The 14257-nt window shown below is 34.9% G+C and overlaps 1 long non-coding RNA gene across 1 annotated transcript; it reads left to right on the top strand.

Annotated features, from left to right (window-relative positions):
• Positions 1 to 360: 360 nt before the first annotated feature.
• On the top strand, positions 361 to 9444 carry LOC138371276 (uncharacterized). Its single transcript, XR_011230381.1, has 4 exons — positions 361 to 458; positions 968 to 1203; positions 5917 to 6023; positions 8901 to 9444. It is a non-coding gene; the product is annotated as an uncharacterized lncRNA (long non-coding RNA).
• The last annotated feature ends 4813 nt before the right edge of the window (positions 9445 to 14257 follow it).

Here is a 14257-nt window from a genome sequence, read left to right as displayed (position 1 = left end):
ACATTCTCCTGTGTAAATTACGTTTATAAAGCCCTTTTTCTAACTGCAAACCCTGTTCTGAAACTCTTCCTGGACAGATGTAATAGAACACATGGCCACGTCCCCACCAGACATAAATATCTCTTTGATATCCCCAGAGTCAAACTTAATCTATGTAAACACTCTATGTAAATAAAGGGACCTAGTCTATGGAACTCACTCCCTTATAATGATTTGAAAAGCTGTCCAACTTCTGCCATATTCAAAAATAAAACCAAAAAGTACCTGTAGTACTTTTTAAGTACGAGGGAGTAATGCGCAAAGCGTCCCTCACCTGTGACGTCACAGCGTCATCTGACGCCATATCAACACAGCGGCCATTTTGTCGTCAGTTCAGTCATGGCGAGGACTAACCCTTCATGCAAACTGCACCTGCTATCAAGAAGAAGAAGATTTTGTGTTCCACCGATAGTATTATCGTAAGTAAGCACTTATATTTTATATTTTATTAAATTAATTGATTCTATTTTTCTGTAATAAAGGTCCAAAGGGTTGTTAAGGAACAAGGGTGTAGCGATACCGACGCTCAGTGCGCTCAACTCACACCAAAGTATCACCTGTGTAGCTTCTGTAATTAGTGTTAATTAGTTATGCTATAAGATAATGAAGCGAGTATAAGATTAACTCGCTACAAGGGTACTGTGTTGGGAGGTGAGGGCTGTTACTGGTGTCTGTGGGGATGTGAGGACTTGTACCAACCACTATCACCACCAGTACCTTGTCTTGCATCCTGCTTAGTATTCCTATTGAGATATGAAGTATTATTGCATTCATATAATTATTCATTCATTGTCATTACAATTTTTATGGGCTATGTTCTGTTACCCTAATGCTTTTTACCCCTGGGCATGTCCATTTACTCTCCAGCCCTTCACAAGCCACTGCTGCACCCCCTCCATGCCCATACTTACTGTGCTTATTCTTACAGGACTGCACTGCATTATGTGGTGCTCACTGCCTGGACACCTTGATACATGCATTATAGGGTTCTGGTAGTTGTTCTACTCACCAAGCCCTTCCAAGGCCTGGCTTGACATGTGAGAGCTTGGTCCAACAGGCTGTTGCTTGGACAGGCCCCTCAGGCCCACATATCCACCACAGCCTTGTTTGTCCGGCACTTCAAAATCAAATGTTTATTTACGTAAGGTACATACATATTTTTAGGTAAGGTACTCTTTATTTGGGTAAATTTATCTTCGTAGTATTTAGCTTTGGCTCGTCTAATTATCTTGGATAGCAATAACGAGTAATTCTTTGAGAATTCTTTGGAGACAATTCCTAACCTATACTTCTCCCAACCTATACTTCTTCTCAAGGTCATCTTCACTTCTTGAAGATGTTCAGGTTTTCTCTTGAAGATGTCGACGGTTGTTCCAGCAATACTGTATTTCTTTTATTGCTGAAAACCTGTTTTCAGCCATAAAAAAATAATCCTGAATCCAGAAAAAAATCCCTTTTGTATCGTCTGGAAATTTTCAAATATTGCTGATCAAACCTGAGTCTAAATTATTTGTATATATTATGAATTACAGAGGTCCCAGGACAGGGTTTTTAGGCACTCCACTTACATTTTCCCACTCTGACTTAACCCCCATTTATACAAACTCAGTCTTATCTTTTAGCTAATAATTTATTGTACACACCATACTCAGCCTGTGTAGGGTAGTTTATTGTGCATGTGTAGTATATATATTTGTGTAGTATATTTGGTATATTTAATGCCTCTAACCTCTCCTCATAGTTCTTGTCCTTCAGTTCTGGGAGCCACTTAGTAGCATGTCTTTGCACCTTTTCCAGTTTGTTTATGTGCTTCTTAAGATATGGGCACCATACAACCGCTGCATATTCCAACTTTGGTCTAACAAAAGTCGTGAACAATTTCTTGAGTATTTCGCCATCCATGCATTTAAAAGCTCTGAATATTATCCTTTACCTGCAATTGGTTGTTGCTGTATTTATAGAATATGATTTGTTCTACTTTACATTTGTTTGTTCCTTTTTTTCAAAATTTCTTTCTGCCTCTCTCCTCACTGCCGTGTAGTTGTTTCTCTTTGTATTACTGGTATGTTTGGGGGTTTGGCCTCTTCGTATATTGATTCCATTTTTGTGTCTTTTGGTCTCTGTCCGTCTTGAAATTTCAGTTGAACAAATCCTGTTTCCTAGTTCTGCATCTTTGTTTTGGTATAAATGTTTTTGTTCCTTTATCATATATTTCACAAAATTGACATACTGTGCATTAATTCATCTCAATTACTTCCTTTCCTAACAGCAAGCCTTTCCAGTAAAATTCTTTGAATTCTTTTCTGACTTCTGGCCTAATGTTTGTTTTATCCTAGTGTGTATGATGCCTAGCGTGTGTCTGGTGCCTGTTGTGTTAAACCGAAGATAAATGCATAAGTATAGGTCAGTAATTTCTCCAGCTTTGAAAGGGGCTTTCATTATGCAGCAGTATTCCACTCTAGAGAGCACTAGCGTCTTGAAAACTATCATCATCGGTATAGCATCTCTAGTGTGAAAAGTTCTTGTTATCTATCCTGTCATTTTTCTTGCAGTTGTGACGGCTACTTTATTGTGTTCTTTAAATGTAAGGCCTTCTGACATCAGTACACCCAAATCCTTTACGTTGCTTTTCCGTTCAATGTTATGATTTGACTGAGTTTTGTAAGTGGTTTCCGTTTTTATATTTTTTATTTTTTCCGTAGCGCATGAGCTGAAACTTATGTTCGTTAATCACCATGTTATTTTCTGTAGCCCATAGAAAGACCTGATTTACATCTGATTGGAGGTTTGCCGTGTCCTCTATGTTGCCTACTCTCGTGAAGATTCTAGTGTCATCTGCAAAGGATGATCAAGTACTATAGGTTGTGTCCTTGTCTATGTCCGATATGAGGATGAGAAAAAGTATTGGAGCAAGCACAGTACGCTTGGGGACTGAGCTCTTTACGGTTGATGGTCCAGATTTTATTTTGTTGACTACTACACATTGGGTTCTATTAGTCAGGAAGTTGTATATCCATCTGCCTATTTTTCCGGTAATTCCTTTTGAACGCATTTTATGTGCAATAACACAATGGTCATATTTGTCAAAGGCTTTTTTTTGTCAAAGCGTTTTGTTTGTCTTCCATGGCATCTAGTGCCATGTCAGAGTGGTCCAGCAACTGTGATAGGCAAGAGCGCCCTGTTCTGAAACCATGTTGTCTGGGGTTATGGAGATGCTGTGATTCCATGTATTTTGTGATCTTACTTCTTAGCATTCTCTCAAAGATTTTTATGATGTGCGATGTTAGTGCTATCGGTCTGTAGTTTTTTGCCTCTGCCTTATTTCCTCCTTTATGGGGCGGTGCTATCTCTGCTGTTTTTAGTATGTCAGGGACAATGCCAGTATCTTGGCTTTGTCTCCAAAGAATGTGAAGGGCCTGCGATAACGTTTTTTACAGTTCTTGATGAATATAGAGTTCCAAGAGTCAGGGCCTGGTGCAGAGTGCATAGGCATACTGTCTATGGCTTCTTCAAAATCCAGTGGGGATAGGATCACATCTGATTTATGATTTGATGTTGGTATCATATCCATGAAAAATTCATTTGGGTTATCAATCAGATGGATGGAGAGCTACACTCGTGGTGTCCCATTTTCCCAGCACTCTTTGTCATATAATGCTTTGAAACTCTTGACGGATTTGGCCTCCACCACCTTCTCACCTAACATGTTCCAACCGTTTACCATTCTGTTTGCAAAAGTGAATTGTCTTACATTTCTTCGGCATCTTTGTTTAGTTCGTTTAAATCTATAACCTCTTGTTCTTGAAATTCCAGGTCTCGGGAAATCTTCCCTATCAAGTTTATCAATTCCTGTTACTGTTTTGTACGTAGTGATCATATCTCCTCTTTTCCTTCTGTCTTCTAGTTTGGAATATTTAATGCCTCTAATGTCTCCTCATAAATCCTGCCCTTCAGTTTTGGTATGAATGTTTGTGTGCCTTCATCGTATATTTTGCAAAATATGGAATACATCTCATTTACTTTACTTTAAGAATATGGTTCGATCAATTAAAAACCCTCTTGTTCAAATTGCAAAGAGACTGAAAGAGATGCAGCATGCTCAATGGATTATATATTAGTGATTATTATTAGGATTATATATTAGTGAATCATATTAGTGATTCAATTATTATGGTCATAAAACAATAAACAAATAGTTTTGGTGTTATTACACTCTATTCACAGGTTATATATAAGTATCTGCATGTTTTGTTCACCATTACAAACCACTAAGTTGGTTTGATTTTTGTTGAGATTGTTATTTATGATAAGATTCCTTACGTTATCTGAGAATGAAGCTATGTCGGTATTGGGAAATCTATAGATGGCACTTATAGTCAAGGAGGATTTAAGGGATTTACTGGAGAACTTGGCAAAGGTATATTCACAATAGTCGTCTCTATTACTAATGAGACTATTGCAGATGAAGGTATCTTTGTAAGATATTGCTATGCCACCTCCTTTTTTTATTAGGCCTGCAGTTGTGAATGGCTTTATTATCAGCCAAGTTGTAGCATACAACATAGCATATATATGTATATGGCATACATATATATATATATACACATATATATATATATATATATATATATATATATATATATATATATATATATATATATATATATATATATATATATATATATATATGTTATGTTACAACATAACAGGCCAATTACACTGGATTAATCTTTGTGTTTAGATAGGAGATGCCTCGTATGGGCCAATAAGCCTTCTGCAGCCCCTATGTTTATCCCTTATGTATCCCCCCATGTTTTCACCTTCATTGTATTATCACCTGACCTAATGCGGGTATAAAATCAACTAATATATATATATATATATATATATATATATATATATATATATATATATATATATATATATATATATATATATATATATATATATATATATATATATATATATATATATATATTCAAAATTCGTCAGTGTACTACATTTTTGTTGTTGCTTTTAGGTGATGCTTTTAACCAGTGTACGTGGGTCTGATTGTGCAACCACAGTTCGAAGAATAATGAAGATATGAACAAACGGCCTGTGGTCACTATACAGTCTGGAAGGGCAAAAGAAGAAATTGGCATTTCTACAAAAACAAGAACTATATAATGTTATTTTAAGTAAGTAACCAAAAAATTAAATAATTTTTTTAAAGTTTAAAATTCACTTAAAAATTTAAATTTTAAGTTAAAAAATTTTAACCAAAAAACTTAATATTTTTCATATTTGGAACCATTCCATAATATTTTCCCAAGCATAAATGATTATATTTCTATCACTTGCTCTTAAGATTGTTTCATTTAATAGAGGTTGGTCATAATTGTTCTCTGCTGCTAGTACTGTAGAACTGACTGACTTAGCTATAGGAAAATGTAAACTTAATTGGTTTATCCATTGCAGTATTGTGCAGTTTATTTCATGATCCTGTGCTTAATACTTGCATAAATAGTAGATTACAAAATGCATTTTTATATCATTAGTATTGAATAATAATAATGCAAATAATTGACTTATAAATGATGTACAATTAATTGGTAGGTGATATTATATTATTAATATTTTTTCATTCCTGCAAAGCCTTAACAAAGCCATTAACATGTTAATATAAACTTGATCACCTTCCACTTATTTTCTCATGTGCTACCTACATGTACAAAACCTTATTCCTAAATGCATATTTTGTTCTGAAGCTTGTCCTTTATATGTTGTGTATCACCATCTCTGGAGAGTTTTATCTGATGTATAAATTACTTTTAATTTTACAGAATATTATTGTTATACTGAATTTATTATTATATAAATAACTTAATTTTACAGAATCATCTATCAACGCACATCCACAAGTTGAGGAGGAGGATGTGACCTTCCAGATTTCTGAAGTACTGAAACATGAACCAAACAGGCCTGGTGGATCTAGGTACAAGGTAAAATAATTTAATTTTTTTTTGTTTTTTTGTTTACTAATTGTCCGATATATATATATATATATATATATATATATATATATATATATATATATATATATATATATATACATACATACATACATACATACATATATATATATATATATATATATATATATATATATATATATATATATATATATATATATATATATATATATATAAATATATATATAATGTGTCGTACCTAGTAGCCAGAACGCACATCTCAGCCTACTATGCAAGGTCCGATTTGCCTAATAAGCCAAGTTTTCATGAATTAATGTTTTTTCGACTACCTAACCTAACATTTTCAGCTACCTAACCTAACCTATAAAGATAGGTTAGGTTCGGTCATATATCTCTATTAATTTTAACTCCAATAAAAAAAGAATTGACCTCATACATAATGAAATGGATAGCTTTATCATTTCGTAAGAAAAAAAATAGAGAAAATATATTAATTCATGAAAACTTGGCTTATTAGGCAAATCGGGCCTTGCATAGTAGGCTGAAAAGTGCGTTCTGGCTACTAGGTACGACATATATATATATATATATATATATATATATATATTTATATATATATATATATATATATATATATATATATATATATATATATAATGTGTGTGTGTGTGTGTGTGTGTGTGTGTGTGTAATTACCTAAGTGTAGTTACAGGATGAGACCGTCTTCCCAGCACTCTTTGTCATATAACGCTTTGAAACTACTGACAGTCTTGGCCTCCACCACCTTCTCACCTAACTTGTTCCAACCGTCTACCACTATTTGCGAAAGTGAATTTTCTTATATTTCTTTAGCATCTGTGTTAAGCTAGTTTCAATCTATGACCTCCTGTTCTTGAAGTTCCAAGTCTCAGGAAATCTTCCCTGTCGATTTTATCAATTCCTGTTACTATTTTGTATGTAGTGATCATATCACCTCTTTCTTCTGTCTTTTAGTTTTGGCATATTTAATGCCTCTAACGTCTCCTTGTAGCTCTTGCCCTTCAGTTCTGGGAGCCACTTAGTATCATGTCTTTGCACCTTTTCCAGTTTGTTGATGTGCTTCTTAAGATATGGGCCAACTTCTGTTGTTGGGCACCACACAACAGCTGCATATTCTAGCTTTGGCGTAACAAAAGTCATGAACAATTTCTTTAGTATATCACCATCCATGTATTTAAACGCAATTCTAAAGTTAGAAAGCGTAGCATAGGCTCCTCGCACAATATTCTTTATGTGGTCCTCAGGTGATAGTTTTCTATCTAGAACCACCCCTAGATCTCTTTCTTTATCAGAATTCTTTAAAGATTTCTCACATAATGTATAGGTTGTGTGGGGTCTATGTTCTGTTCCACATTCCATAACATGGCATTTATTAACATTAAATTCCATTTGCCAAGTGGTGCTCCATATACTTATTTTATCCAGGTTTTCTTGAAGGGCATGACAATCATCTAAATTTCTTATCCTTCCTATTATCTTAGCATCATCAGCAAACATGTTCATGTAATTCTGTATACCAACTGGTAGATCATTTATGTAGACAATAAACATCACTGGTGCAAGAACTGAACCCTGTGGTACTCCACTTGTGACATTTCTCCAGTCCGATACATTGCCTCTGATTACTGCCCTCATTTTTCTATCAGTCAGAAAATTTTTCATCCATATTAGAAGCTTACCTGTCACCCCTCCAATATTTTCCAGTTTCCAGAACAACCTCTCTATGTGGAACTGTCGAATGCCTTTTTTAGGTCCAGATAGATGCAGTCAACCCAACCATCTCTTTCCTGTAATATATCTGTTGCTCGATCATAGAAACTGAGTAAATTCGATACACAGGATCTTCCAAATCGAAAACCATACTGTCTGTCTGAAATTATATCATTTCTCTCCAGGTGTTCTACCCATTTAGTTTTAATTATTTTTTCCAATATTCCAATTCCAATTTTTTCCAATAATGTGTGTGTGTGTATGTATATTTGTGTTGTTGAATATGACCGAAAGTCAGTCTTTCTGCCCCTCTCCTTACTGCTATTGTTGTTTCTCGCATCTTTGTATTGCTTGTATGTTTGGGCAATTTTTCCCCTTTTCCTAGTTCTGCATCTCTGCTTTAGTATAAATTTTGTTGTGCCATTATCATATATTTCACAAAACTTGACATACATCTCATTTACTTCATGTCCTAACAGCAAGTGTTTGTCAAATTCCTTAAGGAAATATCTGAGTTCCCCATAATGACCTCTCCACAAGTCAGGTTTTTCAACTGCTTCAAGCTCATTTTCTTCCAGATTATAATGCATTGCATACTTTATTCCCAAAAAGACATGGTCACTTTTACCCAAGTGACCATGTCACTTGGGTAAAAGGAGGGAGGTACTGAAAGGAGGAAAAGGGAGGTACCAAAGGAGGGAGGTACTGAATGATAAATATATCTTTCTCTTTCCTGGTAAATATAATATCCAGCATGGAGGGAACATCCCCTTCCCTCATCCTCGTAGCTTGTTTAACATGTAGAAACATGAATGTTTACAGGGTGAGGTTTACGAAATTATATATATATATATATATATATATATATATATATATATATATATATATATATATATATATATATATATATATATATATATATATATATATATATATAATTGGTCTCTGGTCTATATATATATATATATATATATATATATATATATATATATATATATATATATATATATATATATATATTTATATATATACATTATACATATATATACATATATGTATATATATACATATAAGTTTGTGTGTGTGTAATTTATATAAATAAATAATTAAATATTAATTTTGTTAATATCTTTTCAGGGAAAACTTGCAAGTACAATTCGTATACAAGAGGGGCAACAAGAGCCAGAGGATGTCTACTAAGAAAATATATAAGTCTTTATCCTCACACTCTTGATATATGGTCTTCTCTGGTCTCTTTATTTTCTCTCCTCACAAATGTCCCTTTTTTTATTTCTTTTACGTTTCTCTCCTGTTTTTCTTGTCTTTTAATCTCTCCTTTCCTCCTCTCTTCTAACACCTCTCGTTTCCTGTCTCTTCTAGCTTCTCTCTTCCTTTACTTTTTATATTTGTGGTATTCATTTATGTCATTTTTATCTTGTATATTTTTCTTGTATCTTTTTCTTATCTTGTGTTTCTCTTCCCCTTCTCTTCAATGATTTCTCATTTCTCTCCTCTCTCTGTTGTTTCTGTTCTGTCTTCTCTCTCCTTGCCTTAATTTTGTTCTGTCTCCTCTTTTGTTGTGTGTGTGTCTTTCTGTCTCTGTCTGTCTGTCTCTCTCTTTCTCTCTCTCTCTCTGGCTCTCTTGCTCTCTCTCTCTGGCTCTCTCTCTCTCTGGCTCTCTCTCTCTCTCTCTCTCGCTCTCTCTCGCTCTCTCTCGCTCTCTCTCGCTCTCTCTCTGGCTCTCTGGCTCTCTCTCTCTCTCTCTGGCTCTCTCTCTCTCTCTCTGGCTCTCTCTCTCTCTCTCTGGCTCTCTCTCTCTCTCTCTGGCTCTCTCTCTCTCTCTCTGGCTCTCTCTCTCTCTCTGGCTCTCTCTCTCTCTCTCTCTCTCTCTCTCTCTCTCTCTCTCTGGCTCTCTCTCTCTCTCTCTGGCTCTCTCTCTCTCTCTCTGGCTCTCTCTCTCTCTGGCTCTCTCTCTCTCTCTCTCTCTGGCTCTCTCTCTCTCTCTCTCTCTCTCTCTCTCTGGCTCTCTCTCTCTCTCTGGCTCTCTCTCTCTCTCTGGCTCTCTCTCTCTCTCTGGCTCTCTCTCTCTCTCTGGCTCTCTCTCTCTCTCTGGCTCTCTCTCTCTCTGGCTCTCTCTCTCTCTCTCTGGCTCTCTCTCTCTCTCTCTCTCTCTCTGGCTCTCTCTCTCTCTGGCTCTCTCTCTGGCTCTCTCTGGCTCTATCTCACTCTGGCTCTGGATCGCTCTCTCTCTCTCTCTGGCTCTGGCTCTCTCTCTCTCTGGCTCTCTCTTTCTCTCTGGCTCTGGCTCTCTCGCTCTCTCTGGCTCTCTCTCTCTCTCTGGCTCTGTCTCTCTCTCTGGCTCTCTCGCTCTCTCTGGCTCTCTCGCTCTCTCTGGCTCTTTCGCTCTCTCTGGCTCTCTTTCTCTCTGGCTCTCGCTCTCTCTGGCTCTCTCTCTCTCTGGCTCTCTCTCTCTCTCTCTCTGGCTCTCTCTCACTCTCTGGCTCTCTCTCTCTCTCTGGCTCTCTCTGACTCTCTCTCTGGCTCACGCTCTCTCTCTCTCAGGCTTTTATTTCTCTGGCTCTGTGGCGCTCTCTCTCTGGCTCTCGCTCTCTCTCTCTGGCTCTCATATTTCATTTGATTTAAAAATGTCTGAGATTTTTTACTTAATCTAAGTTATATTGCATGGTGCTAATATGAATATTATACATGACTGTTTTTTCTTTTCTTTCTCTTTCTCCCTTTCTTTCTTTCTCTTTCTTTCCTTCTCTCTCTTTTTCTTTCTCTTTCTACATGAATATTATACTTGACTGTGTTTACATTCACTTGTAGATTTTTATTTTTAGTTAATTAGTCCTAAACTTTTGATTAATAGATTTTTATTATTAGTCATAGAAAAACTATAGTGTTATATGTATACTCGGAAAATTTTACTTGTTTTAGTTTTAAGTAACAATAACTGCTTATAACGTCAGACTGATCTCAGCATGACATGAATCACAGGCTGCTTGATCACAAAATCTATTGTGTTCACATATTGCATATATAGATTTTTATAGATTTTTAAATTTTTACTTTTATATTCTGTTATAGATATAGTCTATATATTTCGAGCTATTACATATATTTTGTTGTATTACTCATTCTTAATTAAATAAATATAATATTTTAATTCTCTTTTTGTACCCTATTTGTAATTTACACATACATATATAGGATGTCCATTTCTATCTCAGATATGTCTTCTTTCTTTCTCTCCCTTTCTATTTCAGATATGAATTACAAAATTATTATACCCTAATTTACCCTAAATGTTTTAATGTAGGTAATTAAAAGATCATAAAAAAGTTTTTAGAAATGTTAATTATTTACGTTCTAAGGTTGTATATAAAAGTTCTCAAAAAACCTTTTCTAAACGTAATTATAAACGTGCTGAAAACAATGAAATGTCGTTTTTAGGATGTTTTAAAAACATGAAAATGTTTGCTGGGTTTACTCATATCTAGCCAAACTCAATATACTTAGCCCTTGTCAATATGGCTTCAGACCCAAAAAAAGCACTAACGATGCACTTATTAGTATGCTTAACTCGATTCATACAGCTCTTGATAAAAATGAGTTCTCTGTTGGGTTGTTTGTGGACCTGCGTAAAGCTTTTGACACTGTCAACCACCAAAACCTTCTTCTTAAATTATATCATTATGGAGTCAGAGGACACTCCCTACAATACCTCAAATCCTACCTTACTGACAGGTTCCAATATGTTTCTGTGAATAACACAATTTCTCCCACCCTACCCATCAACATTGGTGTTCCCCAGGGCAGCATACTTGGCCCTCTCCTCTTTCTCATCTACATTAATGACCTTCCAAATGCCTCCCAACACCTCAAACCAATTCTATTTGCTGACGACACAACCTTCATTTACTCAAGTCCTGATCCCCTTGCTCTAAATGCCACAGTAAATACTGAGCTAAATAAAGTCCATCTGTGGCTAACTGCCAACAAACTCACCCTTAACATTGACAAAACCTTTTATATTCTGTTTGGCAATAAATCCTCTAATCAAATAAATCTCAAAATAAACAATACCCAAATTTGTAACAAATTAGATGGCAAATTCCTTGGCATTCTCATTGACCACAAGCTTAATTTCCAGGGACACATTCTAAACATATCAAAAAAAGTTTCAAAAACTGTGGGCATTCTTTCTAAGATCAGATATTATGTACCACGCCCTGCCCTGGTGACTCTCTATTACTCCCTTATCTATCCATATCTCAACTATGGTATTTGTGCTTGGGGCTCTACTACCCAAAATCACTTACGTCCTCTAATTACTCAACACAAAGCTGCTATTAGGACAATATCCAATTCTGGCCCCAGACATCACTCGGTACCCCTACTTAAATCTCTGAATATGTTAGACATTAAGTCACTGCACATTCTCTCATGTGTATTATACATATATAAAACGCTAAACTATAATGCCAATCCTGATCTCAAAAGCTTCATAGAAGGTTGTATCAGAACCCATGAGCATCACACCAGAAATAAATACAGTTTTGATATTCCTAGAGTACGACTTAATCAAACTAGAAATGCTCTACAAATCAAGGGGCCCAGAATGTGGAATGACCTTCCCAACCATGTTAAAGACTGTACCTCTCTCAACCAGTTTAAGTTAAAAGCGAAGCTATACCTAATAAATTCCCTGTAACCTACCTTACCCTTCTATTGTCAACCAATGTCTGTTTTTTTCTTTAAAGAGCGCTGTTTGTCGACATAATTGTATTTGTGCTGCTTTTTCATCTATGTTTTCATTCTACTCATTATGTTCAATTAGTATTAAGCTTGTCATTTAAGTTTATCATGCCCGAAACGCTTTGCGTAATAGTGGCTTTAGGCATTGTATGTACTAGCTATACCTATAAGTTAAACAATCCTTGTAAATATTTATTGTATGTATGTACCTTACCTAAATAAAATTGTATTGTATTGTATTGTAAATATATCATATTTATTCATTACTAACGTATTGCCAGGAAGCTTTCTGATGCTTGTATAGCTTGTGTTAGCTTGTGGTAATTAGACGGACCGAGCTGAACAGGATACGGTTTTAAAATGGCGGCGACTACCACAACATGCAACGAGCCTAAAGAATGTCCAGCTCTAGCATTATCTAAGCGCTATTATATATTATCAAGCAATACGAAAATCTAAAATAAAAAAAATGTTACAAATAATTGTATTAAATATTTATTTGCAATTACAATACCTCGGGAATATATTTTTGCGTTAGCAAAATTTATTAAGTTCGTATTTAGTTTAACTCACTTAAATTCTTTACAAATAATAACCTGATTTTACCTGATGGCCACTAACATTAATGTTTTATGTTGATACATTTCATACCCCTATTATTTCAATTTCTTTCTTTATTATGCACCCGATACCCATCCCGTGGGCGGTGGTGTAAAGGAATACAGAGGCACATAATGGGTTCAGGAACTGAACTCTCTAGTTTGTTTAGCTAAGCAAATAACAATTTTTGACGCTAGTTACAAAATTATTAATGTTATATATACATGTACACACTCTTATACATACATGTACACATATATATATATATATATATATATATATATATATATATATATATATATATATAAATATATATATATATATATATATATATATATATATATATATATATATATATATATATATATATATTTGAGTGAGGTGGGAAGGGTGATGTGGCATTAACACAATACAGAACAGGAGGGGATATTAATAGGGTATTAAAAGTATCAACACAAGACAGAACAGAAACAATGGGTATTGAATAGAAGTGTTTGTAGAAAGCCTATTGGTCCATATTTCTTGATGCTTCTATATTGGAGCGGAGTCTTGAGGTGGGTAGAATATAGTTGTGCAATAATTGGCTGTTGATTGCTGGTGTTGACTTCTTGATGTGTAGTGCCTCGCAAACGTCAAGCCGCCTGCTATCGCTGTATCTATCGATGATTTCTGTGTTGTTTACTAGGATTTCTCTGGCGATGGTTTGGTTATGGGAAGAGATTATATGTTCCTTAATGGAGCCCTGTTGCTTATGCATCGTTAAACGCCTAGAAAGAGATGTTGTTGTCTTGCCTATATACTGTTTTTTTTGGAGCTTACAGTCCCCAAGTGGGCATTTGAAGGCATAGACGACGTTAGTCTCTTTTAAAGCGTTCTGTTTTGTGTCTGGAGAGTTTCTCATGAGTAGGCTGGCCGTTTTTCTGGTTTTATAGTAAATCGTCAGTTGTATCCTCTGATTTTTGTCTGTAGGGATAACGTTTCTATTAACAATATCTTTCAGGACCCTTTCCTCCGTTTTATATATATATATATATATATATATATATATATATATATATATATATATATATATATATATATATATATATATACATATATATATATATATATATATACGTATACATATATACATA

This window comes from Procambarus clarkii, chromosome 35 (assembly GCF_040958095.1).
Source record: "Procambarus clarkii isolate CNS0578487 chromosome 35, FALCON_Pclarkii_2.0, whole genome shotgun sequence".
Classification (NCBI taxonomy): Eukaryota; Metazoa; Arthropoda; class Malacostraca; order Decapoda; family Cambaridae; genus Procambarus; species Procambarus clarkii.
This window is presented reverse-complemented; position numbering and strand designations above follow the sequence as displayed.